The sequence below is a fragment of the Patiria miniata genome, unplaced genomic scaffold (assembly GCF_015706575.1).
Source record: "Patiria miniata isolate m_02_andy unplaced genomic scaffold, ASM1570657v1 HiC_scaffold_7, whole genome shotgun sequence".
Classification (NCBI taxonomy): domain Eukaryota; kingdom Metazoa; phylum Echinodermata; class Asteroidea; order Valvatida; family Asterinidae; genus Patiria; species Patiria miniata.
The window spans coordinates 9,077,692-9,098,547 of NW_024037074.1; positions in this window are offsets into that span (position 1 = coordinate 9,077,692).

The following is a 20,856-nucleotide window of genomic DNA, read 5'->3' on the forward strand; positions in this document are numbered from 1 at the left end:
ACGAAACTGATCTCAGTTTCACATTTTTACTATTTTCTTTAAAGCCCGAGTCCATCATTTGCAGCCTTCCAAAAAAGTAACTGGCGTAATTATTGTTGAAAAACATACTGGTTGAAAGGTAGTAAGGGGACTAAACTCCCTGTGAAATTATCCTTTCTGGCAAGCTCTCATTTTGAAGAAATCAACGAAAGAAGGCATTTCCAACGTTGCTTCTTAAGAAGCACCGTAGGAAAATTTAAATTAGTAGTTCGTTTTGTTATTCGGCGCAGCGCGCACAATCATTGGAACGACGCACAGGCGCGCGCGGTTGCTATAATTCGTCGGATCAGTGCGCGACATCGCGTAAAGCTGCAATTCAAAACAATTCGAAGCATGCTTTAGCAACTTTTGATTTTAAATTGAGATCCTAGAATGCTGTTTTTCTCGGAATATGAAGCTGAAGCTGAGCTGAAACTTCATCAAGTAAGTTGGTCAGTATCCTTCGTTAGATTTTGAACACTTTTCTTGCTTCAAACGAACAAAATGCACTAATTACAAATGATGGACTATAGCTTTAAGGATGCGTGAATGCCTAATGCGCACAGTTTGTACAGATTTTGTCACACAGAATGAAACATCAACAGCGATGTAATTCAAATCAGTGGGACCTCACCGAGAGATATCATTCGGTACGTTAGTTCTCTGCGCAAAGCCCGTACGATTTTGTAGATATAGCACTAGAATTCAATCCAAATTCAGCAATTGTCAATACCAAGAGTTTGTGGATCCTAAACTCATTGTGTGGGCGGGCGTTTGGTGCACATTGCCCATCGTGAATGCCGGTTATACAGGCTCGAGAAATCTCTTATACTCACGCCGTCCAGTTTGTATCTTTGTTAGAATTTCCATCTAACATTGCACATTGACTGACGAAAGACGAAATCAACATAATTGACAGAATATTTCTCGATAACTGTTGCTTTTATTTGTATATATATTTTTTTTTGTGATAGAAGACGATTTCATTGGATATATTTGTATCTGTATATTTTATTTTTTCTGTGTTTAAACCTTTGGCAGTGTACATGAGACGAATTTCTTCATATTTTTATCAGAATCAGTATCAGTATCAGTTATTCAATTGTTTTCCAAAAACCAGCATAATGCAATATCTGAGTTTGGAAATTCTTACCCATTATTTTGGTTTCTATGAACGTTTTTAAGCTCACCTATGCAAAAACTCGGCTCTATGTTGTTGGGATCATGAAAAACCGAAGTTTAACTTTTAGTTTTTATTTTGTGTGTTTTATATTGTACAGCATCTCTTCGTTTATCCTTTTTTTCAAGCAAAACGTGTATATCATTTTTATTAGTCAACAATTCAATAACTAAGGGGTATTATATATACATGTAGTATACAAATAAGTTTGGTGTGTGATCTTTAATATTGAATGAATGTGATGCAACATGTTGATAATAAAAGGGGCGGTATATAGCTCCATTGTCATGGATAAAAAAATTCCTATAACTTATTAGGAGTTGATCTTTAACTGTGGAAAGTGTGATCTTTCTGGTGTATCATTTTGTTGATTGCTCATTCCGAATAATATTACTTCTAATTAAGAGATTGCGACTGATGTGAGTACCTCCGAGTACATAAACATTGCAGATTGTCGAATGTTTTAGTGGGACTTCTACTTTCCCGACTGTTTTTAAACACACGTACAAGTTCATTTTTTGCGCACTAAGAGTGAATAAAGGCATTCGGTACTCAGTATATATTTTTTAATGTTGTTTATTTTTTTAAAATGTTTTAAACAGAACATAATGCACGCAATCAAGTTGAGCAGTTAACACAGACGTTATTTGAATGGATTGATTGTAAAAATTTAATAACATGTATCTTGAGTTTTTGAATCAAAACATCCTTGTGTGGGCGTTTTGGTGCATTATTGCCCAACATGAATGCCGGTTATACAGGCTCAAGAAATCCCTTATACACGCCAGTACCATCTAGTCATTCTTTTGGTTATTATTTCCCAAATATCGACTGACGAAAGACGAAACACTGTGTCATGGCAAACATCGAATAAACCAATTTGGAAATGCTAACTCATGATGTTGGTTTCTATCTACGTGCAATTATTCACGCAACAAACTTAGTCCAAGGCCAACAACACAACAGATTTCTTTTTGTCAGCACCATGGCATCATTTGAAAGGATTGTTGTATAGTGAATGCATCGTACAAGGAAACCATTGTGGGCGGTTGATGGATACACGGATTCCAAGCCTGAATGCCGTAGGCCTATACACTGGTGCGGGAAATCACAACCCTTGGACCGGTCAAATGACGCATTTTGTGTTGACGACTGGGGAAAAGGTGATGGGAAAATCCTCTTTCTTGACTTTACATCTTCGAAAAACAGAGAGGTGGGAAGGGGTTGGACACTTGTTCACTCTAGGTGGCGGCATTGTTTATGGCAGAAATATTCAACATTTCATATTGTAGGTCTATAACAAGTTAACGTCGTCCTAGTGGTTTGCACTGCTATTAAACGTAATACAGGAGTGTCTTTGCTGTTGTTTTTGTCTGTAATTTGCCTTTTTTTCTCAATTAGTCCTCTTCACTGCAGAGGTATGAGGAGGCAACCCCCTGCCCTTCCTTGCTTTAGCCGAATCAGCCCCCCCCCCTCCAATTTAACCACTTTAGCCTTCCCCTTACGGACACCACCTTCTAGTGCCCCCCCCCCCCCCCGTCTTCCGCGATTTTTTTCCAAACGACAATGAGGTTAGAATTTTCCGCGAATATTGCACATTGACTGACGAAAGACGAAACCAACATAATTTACGAAATATTCATCAATAACTGTTGCTTGTATGATATGTATTTTTATCTGTATATTGTATTTTCTGTGTTTAAAACTCTGGCTGTGTTCATAGGACGAATTTCTCCATTTTTTATCTGGAGACCAATAATGTATTGTATCAGTCATTCAATGTTTGCCAAAAACCTGCATAATACAATATCTGATTTTGGAAATGCTTACCCATTATTTTGGTTTCTATTGTCAAGCAATTATTGCTATTGTAATTGAACGCAGCAAATTTAGTCCAAGATTTTCTACAGATTTCTTTTTTTTAGCACCATGACATTGAAAGGATTACATTTACAAAGCCAGCAAATGCATCGTACAACAAGAAAACTTGTGAGGGCGTTTGACACACCGATTCATATCTGGAATATCGTGTGGCTCAGGAAATCAGAACCCTTGGTCAAATAGCGTCAATTTGTATTGACGACTGGGGAAATGTTGCAAGTGGGAAAATCCTCTTTCCTGACCTTACATATTCGAAAAACATAGGATGCATGGGAAGGTGTTAGACACTTGTTTACTCTAGGTGGCGGCATTGTTTATGGCAGAAATATTCAACATTTCATGCATATTGTGGGTCTATAACGGCTTAACGTCGTCCAAGTGGTTTGCACTGCTATTAAACGTAATACAGGAGTGTCTTTGCTGTTGTTTTTGTCTGTAATTTGCCTTTTTCCACAATCAGTCCTCTTCACTGCAGAGGTATGAGGAGGCAACCCCCTGCCCTTCCTTGCTTTAGCCAAATCAGCCCCCCCCCCTCCTCCAATTTAACCACTTTAGCCTTCCCCTTACGGACACCACCTTCTAGTGCCCCCCCCCCCCCCCCACCGTCTTCCGCGATTTTTTTTCCAAACGACAAAAGCAGATGGGCTGTACGCTATGAGGTTTTGGACTTTACTTCCTAAAAACATGAGAAAAAATAATATAGGCCTAAAAAAGAAAAAACAAATGAAGTCGAACCTATAATGAAAGTCGGACTTTATTTCCTTTTTGAAACAATCATCCAAAGCTGCAAATTAGAAAAGGATAAAACAATGGGGAAAGTGTGGTTGGAACTCACACCGTCCTCCGATCTCAAAACCATCCAGCTGAGTCATCGGAGAGCTCGACAGCGTAATTCATGGCATTTATATACCTGCGTACGTATTATAAAAGCGTCACAGAGGGCGCTCAACAACCATCCAAACGGTATGTTGTTTGGGTACAAATAATTTGCCCCCGCCGAGGCCTTGCCGGTCAGTATATTGAAGCTCGTCCTGATTACGTTAGAAGTCACCGACATCATTTTATATTGGTAAGGTGCGTGACCCCTCTCCGTCCCCCGGCTCCGGCCCCTCCGGTTTGTTTTCTGGATCCCTCCATGGTGTTTGCTCATGTTGACTGAAGATGTCATAATCGGCTTTTTCTAATTTGTTCGGCACAAAAGTCTGTCCTGCCCAAAAGGAGGCGGGTTTTCCCCTGGATTATTCACCTTTGCCTTATATTAGTCAGGACAGTTAGTTTTCAACGTGCGTTACGTGCGATATAATAGAAAACTTTTCAAAAGGCCCGAGAGCGTGTATTGTATGGTCAACTGGTCACTTTGTAAAGACAGGGTCTTTATGCGGAATGAGGAAATCTGGGCTTTGTGGCAGTGTACTAGCTGAAATGAAATGAAATAGTTCAGCCTATTGCGTCAGGTTCGTGGGAAATCTGGTTTCATTTTAGCATCGGTGTCGTGTAGCCACAGACCTAGGCGCTCTCGCTCCCACAGCATTGCAACTTGAAGATATCAACCATGGGTACAATGTCTTGTGTGGTGTTGTCCGTTCTGTTCTGTGTTGGATGGTTCGGTGGATTCCCTGTCGTCAATGGAGTGGGCACCTTAACCTTGCACCGATCACAACCCGATGGTAATCCGGTCGTGGGTGATGTAGTTCAACTGTTTTGCCGTGCTACTGACCTACAGGCTGGCTACGTGATGGAGTGGGCAAGACTGGTGCTTACAGCTCATGCCGAGGAGATATTGTCCAATAATGGGGTAGTCCGTAACCCCAGATTTACCATCTCCCTCCGGTCTATAGATTCTACAACCAGAGAGGAAATTCTTGTCATCGGTGATGTTGATAAACATGACTCTGGTTCGTACTTCTGCCGGGTGAAGGGTACAGACGGTGCAGTTTTGACAGCTAGGTCTTACTCCTTGACGGTCATGCCTCGACCTACCACCGAGATTCCTGCCTGGACTAATAGGTCTACAACAGCCCCTCTGCCTCGACCTACCACCGAGATTCCTCCCTCGACTAGGCCTGCATCAGCTCCGATGCCGACTTGTGATGACGGTCAGTCTCTTACTCCATGGATTGCTTCGACTGCCGTGCTTCTCAGTCTACTCATACCCTTAGTTATCCTAAACGTTTACTGCATCCTCAAACATCGCGAGAGCACAGATAAGGATGAAACCCCGACACCCAGAGTTGAACCGTACATGGGGTTACAACCCACCGGTGAGGTACGCAGTCCGTACATGGGACTTACGACCAACGGGACACCAGCCGAGCAACACTCCTCCGCGCTGCCGGCAAGTGAAGCGACCCAGCATGTCTACTACCTAGCTCTCAGTGAGGGAAACGGGAGTCTGGAGTACGACTATCCGCGACCAGACGATGCACCGAACCCAGTACAAGTCATTCAGTACAGGAACGTTAACAATTAGCCGATATTAGAATGTCTTAGTAATAATATCACTAAAAAAAATTAATGGTTTTTGATTTTAAAGATAATTTAGAGTGAAAATCACACTAATTTGGATAGAAAAACTTTGTAAAAAGTTGCGTTAAGGCCAAAAAAAATAATAAGTCGGTCTCTAATCAGCGCGCGCGTCGATTTTAATCATGCGCGTCAATCTTTTTTTTTTCCAAAATGTTCCGCGGTAGCTCCAACAGCGCCCTCTATTGCCGCACCTCCTCAATTTTTTTTACCAAAGAGCACCAAGGAATGGGAATTTGCACCAAGGCAAATGATCGAGAGCACCGTGAAGGCAAATTATGGAGGACACCAATGTACAAAAAAAAGCCGCGTCCCCGCGTCAATTCCGGAACTTTGGTCTGACCAGAGACCGAATATTTTTTCTTTTAGGCCTAATACTCGATTTTAAAGTTCGCTCTTTTCGAATGATATTTTCACTTGAAATCGTCAAGTTACTGTACTTATACATAGTTTATGTCTAATATGCACTGAAGTTTCACACTTTGGAATCAAGATACATGTAGTGGTTTTGTTTTTAAGGACTAAAAATCAAATTTGGAAACGAAACTGATCTCAGTTTCACATTTTTACTATTTTCTTTAAAGTCCGAGTCCATCATTTGCAGCTATCCAAAAAGTAACTGGCGTAATTATTGTTGAAAAACATACTGGTTGAAAGGTAGTAAGGGGACTAAACTCCCTGTGAAATTATCCTTTCTGGCAAGCTCTCATTTTGAAGAAATCAACGAAAGAAGGCATTTCCAACGTTGCTTCTTAAGAAGCACCGTAGGAAAATTTAAACTAGTTGTTCGTTTTGTTATTCGGCGCAGCGCGCACAATCATTGGAACGACGCACAGGCGCGCGCGGTTGCTATAATTCGTCGGATCAGTGCGCGACATCGCGTAAAGCTGCAATTCAAAACAATTCGAAGCATGCTTTAGCAACTTTTGATTTTAAATTGAGATCCTAGAATGCTGTTTTTCTCGGAATATGAAGCTGAAGCTGAGCTGAAACTTCATCAAGTAAGTTGGTCAGTATCCTTCGTTAGATTTTGAACACTTTTCTTGCTTCAAACGAACAAAATGCACTAATTACAAATGATGGACTATAGCTTTAAGGATGCGTGAATGCCTAATGCGCACAGTTTGTACAGATTTTGTCACACAGAATGAAACATCAACAGCGATGTAATTCAAATCAGTGGGACCTCACCGAGAGATATCATTCGGTACGTTAGTTCTCTGCGCAAAGCCCGTACGATTTTGTAGATATAGCACTAGAATTCAATCCAAATTCAGCAATTGTCAATACCAAGAGTTTGTGGATCCTAAACTCATTGTGTGGGCGGGCGTTTGGTGCACATTGCCCATCGTGAATGCCGGTTATACAGGCTCGAGAAATCTCTTATACTCACGCCGTCCAGTTTGTATCTTTGTTAGAATTTCCATCTAACATTGCACATTGACTGACGAAAGACGAAATCAACATAATTGACAGAATATTTCTCGATAACTGTTGCTTTTATTTGTATATATATTTTTTTTTGTGATAGAAGACGATTTCATTGGATATATTTGTATCTGTATATTTTATTTTTTCTGTGTTTAAACCTTTGGCAGTGTACATGAGACGAATTTCTTCATATTTTTATCAGAATCAGTATCAGTATCAGTTATTCAATTGTTTTCCAAAAACCTGCATAATGCAATATCTGAGTTTGGAAATGCTTACCCATTATTTTGGTTTCTATGAACGTTTTTAAGCTCACCTATGCAAAACAAACTCGGCTCTATGTTGTTGGGATCATGAAAAACCGAAGTTTAACTTTTAGTTTTTATTTTGTGTGTTTTATATTGTACAGCATCTCTTCGTTTATCCTTTTTTCAAGTAAAACGTGTATATCATTTTTATTAGTCAACAATTCAATAACTAAGGGGTATTATATATACATGCAGTATACAAATAAGTTTGGTGTGTGATCTTTAATATTGAATGAATGTGATGCAACATGTTGATAATAAAAGGGGCCGTATATAGCTCCATTGTCATGGATAAAAAAATTCCTATAACTTATTAGGAGTTGATCTTTAACTGTGGAAAGTGTGATCTTTCTGGTGTATCATTTTGTTGATTGCTCATTCCGAATAATATTACTTCTAATTAAGAGATTGCGACTGATGTGAGATTTACCTCCGAGTACATAAACATTGCAGATTGTCGAATGTTTTAGTGAGACTTCTACTTTCCCGACTGTTTTTAAATACACGTACAAGTTCATTTTTTGCGCACTAAGAGTGAATAAAGGCATTCGGCACTCAGTAAATATTTTGTAATGTTGTTTATTTTTTTTAAATGTTTTAAACAGAACATAATACACGCAATCAAGTTGAGCAGTTAACACAGACAATATTTGAATGGATTGATTGTACAAATTTAATAACATGTATCTTGAGTTTTTGAATCAAAACATCTTTGTGTGGGCGTTTTGGTGCATTATTGCCCAACGTGAATGCTGGTTATACAGGCTCGAGAAATCCCTTATACACGCCAGTACCATCCAGTCATTCTTTTGGTTATTATTTCCCAAATATCGACTGACGAAAGACGAAACACTGTGTCATGGCAAACATCGAATATACCATTTTGGAAATGCTAATTCTCATGATACTGGTTTCTATCTTCGTGCAATTATTCACGCAACAAACTTAGTCCAAGGCCATCAACACAACAGATTTCTTTTTGTCAGCACCATGGCATCATTTGAAAGGATTGTTGTATTTATAGCCTGAGTGAATGCATCGTACAAGGAAACCAGTGTGGGCGATTGATGGATACACGGATTCCAAGCCTGAATGCCGTAGGCCTATACACTGGTGCGGGAAATCACAACCCTTAGACCGGTCAAATGACGCATTTTGTGTTGACGACTGGGAAAAAGGTGATGGGAAAATCCTCTTTCCTGACTTTACATCTTCGAACAACAGAGAGGTGGGAAGGGGTTGGACACTTGTTTACTCTAGGTGGCGGCATTGTTTATGGCAGAAATATTCAAAATTTCATATTGTAGGTCTATAACGGCTTAACGTCGTCCTAGTGGTTTGCACTGCTATTAAACGTAATACAGGAGTGTCTTTGCTGTTCTTTTTGTCTGTATTCATGCCTTTTTCCACAATCAGTCCTCTTCACTGCAGAGGTATGAGGAGACAACCCCCTGCCCTTCCTTGCTTTAGCCGAATCAGCCCCTCCTCCTCCAATTTAACCACTTTAGCCTTCCCCTTATGGACACCGCCTTCTAGTGCGCCCCCCCCCCCCCCCCCCCCGTCTTCCGCGATTTTGTTTCCAAACAACAAAAGCAGATGGGCTGTACGCTATGAGGTTTTGGACTTTACTTCCTAAAAACATGAGAAAAAAATAATATAGGCCTAAAAAAGAAAAAACAAATGAAGTCGAACCTATATGATGAAAGTCGGACTTCATTTCCTGTTTTAAACAATCATCCAAAGCACTGCTGCAAATTAGAAAGGGATCAAACAATGGGGAAAATGTGGTTGGAACTCACACCGTCCTCCGATCTCAAAACCATCCCGCTGAGTCATCGGAGAGCTCGACAGCGTAATTCATGGCATTATATACCTACGTACGTATTATAAAAGCATCGCAGAGGGCGCTCAACAACCATCTAAACGGTATTGTTTGGGTACAAATAATTTCCCCCCCCCCCCTCCCCCGCCCAGGCCTTGCCGGTCAGTATATTGAAGCTCGTCCTGATTACGTCTGAAGTCACCGACATCATTTTATATTGGTAAGGTGCGTGACCCCTCCCCGGCCCCCGGCCCCGGCCCCTCCGGTCTGTTTTCTGGATCCCTCCATGGTGTTTGCTCATGTTGACTGAAGACGTCATAATCGTTTTTTCCTAATTTGTTCAGCACAAAAGTCTGTTGCGCAAAAGGACGCGGGTTTTCCCCTGGATTATTCACCTTTGCCTTATATTAGTTACGACAGTTAGTTTTCAACGTGCGATATAATAGAAAACTTTTCAAAAGACCCGAGAGCGTGTATTGTATGGTCAACTGGTCACTTTGTAAAGACGGGGTCTTTGTGCGGAATGGGGAAATATGGGCTTTGTGGCAGTGTACTAGCTGAAATGAAATGAAATAGTTCAGCCTATTGCGTCAAGTTCGTGGGAAATCTGGTTTCATTTTAGTATCGGTGTCGTGTAGCCACACACGTAGGCACTCTCGCTCCCACAGCATTGCATTTTGAAGATCTTAACCATTTTGAAGATCTTAACTCACACCGTCCTCCGATCTCACAACCATCCAGCTGAGTCATCGGAGAGCTCGACAACGTAATTCATGGCACTTATATACCTGCGTACGTATTATAAAGGCATCGCGGAGGGCGCTCAACAACCATCCAAATGGTATGTTGATTGGGTACAAATAATTTGCTCCCCCCCCCTCCCCCGCCGAGGCCTTGCCGGTCAGTATATTGAAGCTCGTCCTGATTACGTTGGAAGTCACCGACATCATTTTATATTGGTAAGGTGCGTGACCCCTCCCCGGCCCCCCGGCCCCGGCCCCTCCGGTCTGTTTTCTGGATCCCTCCATGGTGTTTGCTCATGTTGACTGAAGACTTCATAATCGGCTTTTCCTAATTTGTTCGGCACAAAAGTCTGTCGTGCTCAAAAGGACGCGGGTTTTCCCCTGGATTATTCACCCTTGCCTTATATTAGTTACGACAGTTAGTTTTCAACTTGCGATATAATAGAAAACTTTTCAAAAGACCCGAGAGCGTGTATTGTATGGTCAACTGGTCACTTTGTAAAGACAGGGTCTTTATGCGGAATGGGGAAATATGGGCTTTGTGGCAGTGTACTAGCTGAAATGAAATGAAATAGTTCAGCCTATTGCGTCAAGTTCGTGGGAAATCTGGTTTCATTTTAGTATCGGTGTCGTGTAGCCACACACGTAGGCACTCTCGCTCCCACAGCATTGCATTTTGAAGATCTTAACCATGGGTAGAATGTCTTGTGTGTTGGTGTACGTTCTGTTCTGTGTTGGATGGTTCGGTGGGATCCCTGTCGTCAACGGAGGGTGCACATTAAATCACATTGACCAAATACAACCCGACGGTAATCCGGTCGTCGTGGGTGATTCAGTTCTACTGAACTGCCGAGCTATTCACCTGCAGCCTCAGGATGGCTGCGTGATAGAGTGGGCACGACTGGTGTTTACAGGTAGTGCGGAGGAGACACTGGCCAATAATGGGGTAGCCCAGAACCCCAGAGTAGCCATCGTCCTTAACTATATAGACTCTACAAACAGAGAGGAAATTCTGGTGATCGGAGATGTTGATGTTCAGGATTCTGGTTTGTACTTCTGCCGTTTGAAGGATGCAAACGGTACAGTTTTGACCGCTAGGTCTCGCTCCTTGACGGTCATGCCTCGACCTACCGCCGAGATTCCTCCCTGGACTAATAGGTCTACAACAGCCCCTCTGCCTCGACCTACCACCGAGATGCCTCCCTCGACTAGGCCTGCATCAGCTCCGATGCCGACTTGTGATGAGGGTCAGTCTCTTACTCCATGGATTGCTTCGACTGCCGCGCTCCTCGGTCTACTCATACCCTCAGTCATCATTAACGTTTACTGCATCCTCAAACATCGCAAGAGCACAGATAAGGATGAAACCCCGACACCCAGAGTTGAACCGTACATGGGGTTACAACCCACCGGTGAGGAACGCAGTCCGTACATGGGACTTACGACCAACGGGACACCAACCGGGCAACACTCCTCCGCGCTGCCGGCAAGTGAAGCGACCCAGCATGTCTACTACCTAGCTCTCAGTGAGGGAAACGGGAGTCTGGAGTACGACTATCCGCGACCAGACGATGCACCGAACCCAGTACAAGTCATTCAGTACAGGAACGTTAACAATTAGCCGATATTAGAATGTCATTAGTAATAATATCACTTAAAAAAATTAATGGTTTTTGATTTTTAAAGATAATTTAGAGTGAAAATCACACTAATTTAGATAGAAATACTTTGTAAAAAGTTGCGTTAAGGCCAAAAAAAAATAAGTCGGTCTCTGGTCAGCGCGCGCGTCGATTTTAATCATGCGCGTCAATCTTTTTTTTTCCAAAATGTTCCGCGGTAGCTCCAACAGCGCCCTCTATTGCCGCACCTCCTCAATTTTTTTTACCAAAGAGCATCAAGGAATGGGAATTTGCACCAAGGCAAATGATCGAGAGCACCAAGGCAAATTATGGAGGACACCAAAGTACATGAGGACACCAAATAGCAAAATAGTACCCCACCTTGTCTGTACAATCCAAGCTTGAAGAAAAAAAAAAGCCAAAAAAAAAAAAAAAGGCCGCGTCCCCGCGTCAATTCCGGAACTTTGTTCTGCCAGGGGCCGAATATTTTTTCTTTTTGGCCTAATACACGATTTTAAAGTTCGCTCTTTTCGAATGATATTTTCACTCGAAATCGTCAAGTTACTGTACTTATACATAGTTTATGTCTAATATGCACTGAAGTTTCACACTTTGGAATCAAGATACATGTAGTGGTTTTGTTTTTAAGGACTAAAAATCAAATTTGGAAACGAAACTGATTTCAGTTTCACATATTAAACGTAATACAGGAGTGTCTTTGCTGTTCTTTTTGTCTGTATTCATGCCTTTTTCCACAATCAGTCCTCTTCACTGCAGAGGTATGAGGAGGAAACCCCCTGCCCTTCCTTGCTTTAGCCGAATCAGTCCCTCCCCCTCCAATATAACCACTTTAGCCTTCCCCTTATGGACACCGCCTTCTAGTGCAACCCCCCCCCCCCCCCCCCCCGTCTTCCGCGATTTTTTTTCCAAACGACAAAAGCAGATGGGCTGTACGCTATGAGGTTTTGGACTTTACTTCCTAAAAACATGAGAAAAAAATAATATAGGCCTAAAAAAGAAAAAACAAATGAAGTCGAACCTATACTGAAAGTCGGACTTTATTTCCTTTTTTAAACAATCATCCAAAGCTGCAAATTAGAAAAGGATAAAACAATGGGGAAAGTGTGGTTGGAACTCACACCGTCCTCCGATCTCAAAACCATCCAGCTGAGTCATCGGAGAGCTCGACAACGTAATTCATGGCACTTATATACCTGCGTACGTATTATAAAGGCATCGCGGAGGGCGCTCAACAACCATCCAAATGGTATGTTGATTGGGTACAAATAATTTGCTCCCCCCCCCCCCAGGCCTTGCCGGTCAGTATATTGAAGCTCGTCCTGATTACGTTGGAAGTCACCGACATCATTTTATATTGGTAAGGTGCGTGACCCCTCCCCGGCCCCCCGGCCCCGGCTCCTCCGGTCTGTTTTCTGGATCCCTCCATGGTGTTTGCTCATGTTGACTGAAGACGTCATAATCGGCTTTTCCTAATTTGTTCGGCACAAAAGTCTGTCCTGCCCAAAAGGAGGCAGGTTTTCCCCTGGAATATTCACCTTTGCCTTACATGTATATTAGTCACGACAGTTATAGTTTTCAACTTGCGATATAATAGAAAACTTTTCAAAAGACCCGAGAGCGTGTATTGTATGGTCAACTGGTCACTTTGTAAAGACGGGGTCTTTGTGCGGAATGGGGAAATCTGGGCTTTGTGTCAGTGTACTAGCTGAAATGAAATGAAATAGTTCAGCCTATTGCGTCGGGTTCGTGGGAAATCTGGTTTCATTTTAGCATCGGTGTCGTGTAGCCACAGACCTAGGCACTCTCGCTCCCGCAGCATTGCAATTTGAAGATCTTAACCATGGGTAGAATGTCTTGTGTGTTGGTGTCCGTTCTGTTCTGTGTTGGATGGTTCGGTGGGATCCCTGTCGTCAACGGAGGGTGCACATTAAATCACATTGACCAAATACAACCCGACGGTAATCCGGTCGTCGTGGGTGATTCAGTTCTACTGAACTGCCGAGCTATTCACCTGCAGCCTCAGGATGGCTGCGTGATAGAGTGGGCACGACTGGTGTTTACAGGTAGTGCGGAGGAGACACTGGCCAATTATGGGGTAGCCCAGAACCCCAGAGTAGCCATCGTCCTTAACTATATAGATTCTACAAACAGAGAGGAAATTCTGGTGATCGGAGATGTTGATGTTCAGGATTCTGGTTTGTACTTCTGCCGTTTGAAGGATGCAAACGGTACAGTTTTGACCGCTAGGTCTCGCTCCTTGACGGTCATGCCTCTACCTACCGCCGAGATTCCTCCCTGGACTAATAGGTCTACAACAGCCCCTCTGCCTCGACCTACCACCGAGATGCCGCCCTCGACTAGGCCTGCATCAGCTCCGATGCCGACTTGTGATGAGGGTCAGTCTCTTACTCCATGGATTGCTTCGACTGCCGCGCTCCTCGGTCTACTCATACCCTCAGTCATCATTAACGTTTACTGCATCCTCAAACATCGCAAGAGCACAGATAAGGATGAAACCCCGACACCCAGAGTTGAACCGTACATAGGGTTACAACCCACCGGTGAGGTACGCAGTCCGTACATGGGACTGACGACCAACGGGACACCAGCCGAGCAACACTCCTCCTCGGCGCTGCCGGCAAGTGAAGCGACCCAGCATGTCTACTACCTAGCTCTCAGTGAGGGAAACGGGAGTCTGGAGTACGACTATCCGCGACCAGATGATGCACCAAACCCAGTACAAGTCATTCAGTACAGGAACGTTAACAATTAGCCGATATTAGAATGTCATTAGTAATAACATCACTAAACAAATTAATGGTTTCTGATTTTTATAGACGATTTAGAGTGAAAATCACATTAATTTCGATAAAAATACTTTGCAAAAAGTCACGTTAATACTAGCCTCAATACTAGCCTTGGTCAAGGCGCAAGTTGTTATTCATCCGGCCGTAGCGCGGTAAACGATATCCTGGCTAGCGCTAACAGTGACTTCGCGCGGCCTCTGTTTTTATGCAAATCAGTTGGACCCAACTGATTTGCATAAAAATGGTGAACGCGTGATGAGGTCACTGTTCGCGCTGTATTTTTACTGCACTGCATGCATAGTGCGAGCGAGGATATCGTTTACCGCGCTACGGCCGGAACAGCCTCGACTCCAGGGGCGCGTGCTCGTTTTTACGATCGCGCAAGGCATGATGGGAAACAACATGGCGCTGTAAGATCGTATCCACGGGGCACGAGGTTGCGGCCGGATGAATAACAGCTTGCGCCTTGACCATGCAAAGCTACGTTAATACTCGATTTTAAAGTTCGCTCTTTTCGAAAGATATTTTTACTCGAAATCGTCAAGTTACTGTACTTATACATAGTTTATGTTTAATATGTACTGAAGTTTCACACTTTGGAATCAAGATAGTGGTTTTGTTTTTAAGGACTAAAATTCAAATTTGGAAACGAAACTGATTTCAGTTTTACATTTTTACTATTTTCTTTAAGGATGCGTGCATGCCTAATGCGCCCGTTTTGTACAGATTTTGTCACACAGAATGAAACATCAACAGCGGTGTAATTCAAATCAGTGGAAACTCATCGAGAGATATCATTCGGTACGTTAGTTCTCTGCGCAAAGCCCGTACGATTTTGTAGATATAGCACTAGAATTCAATCCAAATTTAGCAATTATAAAAATCTAGAGTTTGCGGATCCTAATCTCATTGCGTGGGCGGGCGTTTGGTGCACTATTGCCCATCGTGAATGCCGGTTACACAGTCTCAGGAAATCTCTTATACACACCATCCAGTTTGTATCTTTGTTAGAATTTTCCGCGAATATTGCACATGGACTGACGAAAGACGAAACCAACATAATTGACGGAATATTCCTCAATAACTGCTGCTTTTATTGTATATATATTGTTATCTGCATTCTTTATTTTGTTGTGTTACAACTTTGGCTGTGTACATACGACGAATTTCTCCATATTTTTATCTGAATAAGTATCAGTATCAGTTATTCAATTGTTTGCCAAAAACCTGCATTATACAATATCTGATTTTGGAAATGCTTACTCGTTATTTTTGGTTTCTATTAACGTTTTTAAGCCCACCTATGCAAAAAATTCGGCTCTGTGATGTTTGGATCATGAACAACTCAAGTTTAACTTTTAGTTTTTATTTTGTGTGTTTTATATTGTACAGCATCTCTTCGTTTATCCTTGGGTTTTTTTTTCAAGTAAAACTTGTACATGTATATCATTTTCATTAGTCAACAATGCAATAACTAAGGGGTATTGTATATACATGTGGTATACAAATAAGTTTGTTGTGTGATCTTTAATATTGAATGAATGTGACGCAACATGTTGATAATAAAAGGGGCCGTATATAGCCCCATTGTCATGGGAAAAAAAACATGAGAAAAAAGTAATATAAAAGAGGACAAAGAAATGAATTCGAACCTAATGAAAGTAGAATCTTTATTTCACTTTTTAAGAAAAAATCATCCCAAGTCGCAAATTAGAAAAGGATAAAACAATTGGAAAATTGTGGTTCCGATCTTTAAACCATCAACCGGAGAGCTCGGCAGCGTAATTATGATAGTATCGCAGAGGCGCTCAATAGCCGTTCAAACGATGTTGTTGGGAAAACAATATTTTGCCCCCCCCCCCCCCGCCCAGGCTTTGCCGGTCAGTACATTAAGCTCGTCCTGATTACGTTTGAAGTCACCGACATCATTTTACATTGGTAAGGTTCGTGACCCCTCCCCGGCCCCCCGGCCATATCGGTCTGTTTTCTGGATCCCTCCACGTTGTGTACTCATGTTAATTGAAGACGTCATATCGGCGTGTCCTGATTTGATCAGCACAGAAATCTGTCCTGCTCAAAAGGAGGCGGGGTTTCTCTCGGATAGTCCAACTTTGCTTTAGTCAGGATAGTTAGTTTTTCAACGGTGCAATATACAGGGTGGTCAGAAACAACCCAGAGTGGCATACTTCTGCTGCCCGGAGACGCAAACCACAGATGTCAATGCATGGAGAATCTTTTTAAGAAAAGTGAAACAGATCGCCTGATTCTGTCACAGACAAGACGTTTTTGTTGTAGAGCCTATTTTGTGAAGCAAGGTGGGGGTGATTTTTGTCGAGATGAATTACTAAACCGCGCCCAGAAACTGGACTAACATTGTAATGATAGGGGGATTGTTATGTCATGCCCACATGAAAGAACTGTTTCGAAAACTACTGTATCGAATCGGGATATTTCGGTATCATAATTCATTCTTCTAAATAAAAGGATTGTCCATCAATTGGTACAGGTGGTTTGAGTCTCAATGCAGTTTCGTTTTTGTTATTTATTTAACCATACTGTATAGAAAAATTTACAAAGACCCGAGGGCGTTTATTGTATGGTAAATTGGTCACAATATTGTCAAGATCATGCAGGGTCTTTATACGGAAAGAGGAAATCCGTGTTTTGTGGCAGTGTACTATAGCTCAATATGAAATGATGTAGAACAAGTTCAGCCTGATGCCGGATACACGTCAGGTTCGTGGAATCTCTGATTTAATGTAATTAGCATCGGTGTCTTGTACCCACAGAGGTATGGGCACTGTCGCTCCCGCAGTTGCAACTTGAAGAAATTGACCATGGGTAAATTGTCTTGTGTGGTGTTGTCCGTTCTGTGCTGTGTTGGGTGGTTCGGTGGATTCCCTGTCGTCAATGGAGTGGGCACCTTAAACTTGTACCGATCACAACCCGATGGTAATCCGGTCATGGGTGATGCAGTTCAACTGTTTTGCCGTGCTACTGACCTACAGGCTGGCTACGTGATGGAGTGGGCAAGACTGGTGCTTACAGCTCATGCCGAGGAGATATTGTCCAATAACGGGGTAGTCCGTAACCCCCGATTTATCATCTCCCTCCAGTCTATAGATTTTACAACCAGAGAGGAAATTCTTGTCATCGGTGATGTTGATAAACATGACTCTGGTTCGTACTTCTGCCGGGTGAAGGGTACAGACGGTGCAGTTTTGACAGCTAGGTCATGCCTCGACCTACCACCGAGATTCCGCCCTCGACTAGGCCTGCATCAGCTCCGATGCCGACTTGTGATGATTGTCAGTCTCTTACTCCATGGATTGCTTCGACTGCCGCGCTCCTCGGTCTACTCCTACCCTCAGTCATCATTAACGTTTACTGCATCCTCAAACATCGCAAGAGCACAGATAAGGATGAAACCCCGACACCCAGAGTTGAACCGTACATGGGGTTACAACCCACCGGTGAGGTACGCAGTCCGTACATGGGACTGACGACCAACGGGACACCAGCCGGGCAACATTCCTCCGCGCTGCCGGCAAGTGAAGCGACCCAGCATGTCTACTACCTAGCTCTCAGTGAGGGAAACGGGAGTCTGGAGTACGACTATCCGCGACCAGACGATGCACCGAACCCAGTTCGTGGAACAAATGGAGTCAGTCAGTACCGGAACGTTAACAATTAGTCGACATTAATCATATCTGCCATATTAATATCTACCATGTTTCTACCAAGTAGCCTCTAATTACTAAAAGGATGAACTATGGACAAGACGATTAAGGGTGAAAATCACTTTGATTTTATAGATTGAAATGCTTTGAAAAGGTCACTTTAGTTTAGTCCTCCGTATTGAAAGCTTATGTTTAATGCAAATCGAGAATACTTTCCTTGTAGCATCCTTTGCCAATGTTTTATTAATTGTGAATTGCGCAGTTTTGTACAAATGCAGAGCTGTTTAGGGTAAATCAAAAGTCTTAAATTGTTTTGATACAAGTTGATCTGAATTTTGAATCCTGTACGTTTTAAAAAGTCACTCACACATGGTGTTCTTTCGTCACCTTCAGACCAACTTACTAGTTTCTGTCTGTCATTATAATAATCAGAGTTTGAACGATAGGTGAAAAAGGGAAATAACTCACAAAGTAAGGTAATCCTATAGTCTGTACAAGAACTGGCTATTTTAAAACTCCCGCGTTACGTTCAGTCTGGCTGGAACATGGGACGGAGTAATGTTCTCGATGTATAGCCTTTCCCTTATATTATTGAGGTATATTTTTGAGGATTTTGTTGTATTTTGGACGAATATTTTTTAGGGCTGTGTGGTAGGGCCTGGGTGTGTCGGCGTGACATGGTGGCCATGTTGGCCCGGTCTTATTGTTCCTGAATTCTTGATTAAGTTTGGGACAAAAGTCAGTTTTGAAGTCGCTTAAGGGTGTTTTGCAACTCCTTGACATGGGATTTAGGGGGATTAAAATGGATGGCTGATATTTTCACAGGTTTTGCTGGCGAGAACTAGTCCGGTTAATTTTTGACAATTATTGTATGTGAGTGCGTGTACATCATTGTACATGGAAAGCCTACCTGGCTGTTAATTTTGAGAGATTCTCCTGGAACATTTCTTTTTGGCTATTGTGGAATTTGTGATTTTGTTTGTGCATTCCTCATTAGCCAACATTTTTGGTTTATGCAAATCTGGGCAAGGCTTGGAATTTCACTCAGATATTTTGTTAAATGGGGATTAATCCCATTTTCATAGGTTCTTGCCAGCAGCTGGGTGTTGTACATGTGTAGACGAGTCAAATGTTTGCATTATTGTTTTGTAACTGGTATTTTCCGGTCTGGGTGGTCGCACACCTTCAAATTGTAACTGTTAATGTTTTAAAATGAGAAGTGAAATTTGGTTTTGATTGAATTTTGCCGGCCTATAATTTGTTGTGATTTGTATTTATTAATTTGCACCTTCACAGTAATTTAATTAAGTGAGTAATTTTCTCTAAAAATTAAGAGGCCAGGAGCTTCACTCTTCTAACTCGGGATACTCTTTTAATTTAACTTAAATCAAACACATTTTTTTTTATATTTGTGAAATCCCAATGTGCATTTAGAAACTAATTTAATTTAAAAAATATCAAAAGGGAGCTTCCATCAAAGATTTTTCAACTTTTATTTCCTTGATGAAGTTTGTAAGTTTGTCCGGAATTTTTAAGAAGATTATAGTCGCCACCCTCCCCCTCGGCACGCTACAATATTTCATAAAATATTAAAACAATCAGCCGTGCATTTTTCAGGGTGTGGGGGGGTGTCGGCCGTAAATGTTAAGAAGCTTATACTGTTGATGCAGCTGTGTTCTTCCTGGCTACCGATGCCGAGGTGAGCGTCTTGACAATATTCCCCCGCTGCAAGCTTGCAAGTCAGTTTCAAGTCCTGCTGTCAGTTGTAGTCCAGGCGGCGGCTGGTACCATATTTCAATAGGGGGCGCTGTTCAAATTCGACGATTATTAACACTAGATTACAGAATGGTGTACTGTATTTTGAACATGCGGACATTATACCAGTATAATTTTTTGGGGGGTGTCACAGGGGGTGGGGGGGGGGGTCGACTTATTTTTTAGGAATTTGTATGATAATTTTTTTTTTTTTTGGACAGTGCTTGGGGAGGGGGTTGACCCCCCTCCCCCCTCTGGATCCGCGCCTGACATGCTGCTCCTTAAATAGGCTGTGTTAGGATTGGGAGTGCTTGTGTTGGTAGATTCCGATTGAATCATGTCTCACAGAGTCCCTATTTATAGAAATGCATTTTATGCTACTCTTCTATACTTTGCTACGGAAAAAACCACACATGTATGTTCATAAGCACATTTCGGGAACTTGTAAACATGACTGTCCCCGTTTTCCATGTCATGTTGGGGTGGGGTTTTTTTTTTGGGGGGGGGTTGGCGTGTTCACCTCGTGGATGTGCGCAATGCCGCCAGGCGAAGACATGACAGTTTATATTGCTGGGTTTTATATAACACGCTAGCCTTGACCAATCAGCAGTACGCACTTCACTGCGTCTTGATGTAATGCGCACCCGTCCTGCGCATGCACAGACAAGCGTACAATTGAATGAAAGAACCATTCACTGTGGAATATGTATGATGTAGAAATAGTGTATGTGTCAAGGATTAACGTAGGGGCTGACACATTTTCAGAAAGGTTAAACAAAAGCACAAGCACATACACAAACATAGAAGAAAATATTAACATGTCAGAAACCATTTTTCAATCACGCAGATATTCAGTTTATTTTGAAACCGATCTTATTCTCATTAAAAGTTTGATTTAAAACGATATTTATAAATTAAGGGTTGTTATATACATTTTTTATATTTACTAAACGACACTTATTACCTGAAACAAAGTCAGTCCAAGTACTAGTTAGCTCAAGTGCTTTTAGAAGAAAATGTCAAACAAAGAATTATTAAAACGATTACAAAACAAAGGACCAAATTAGG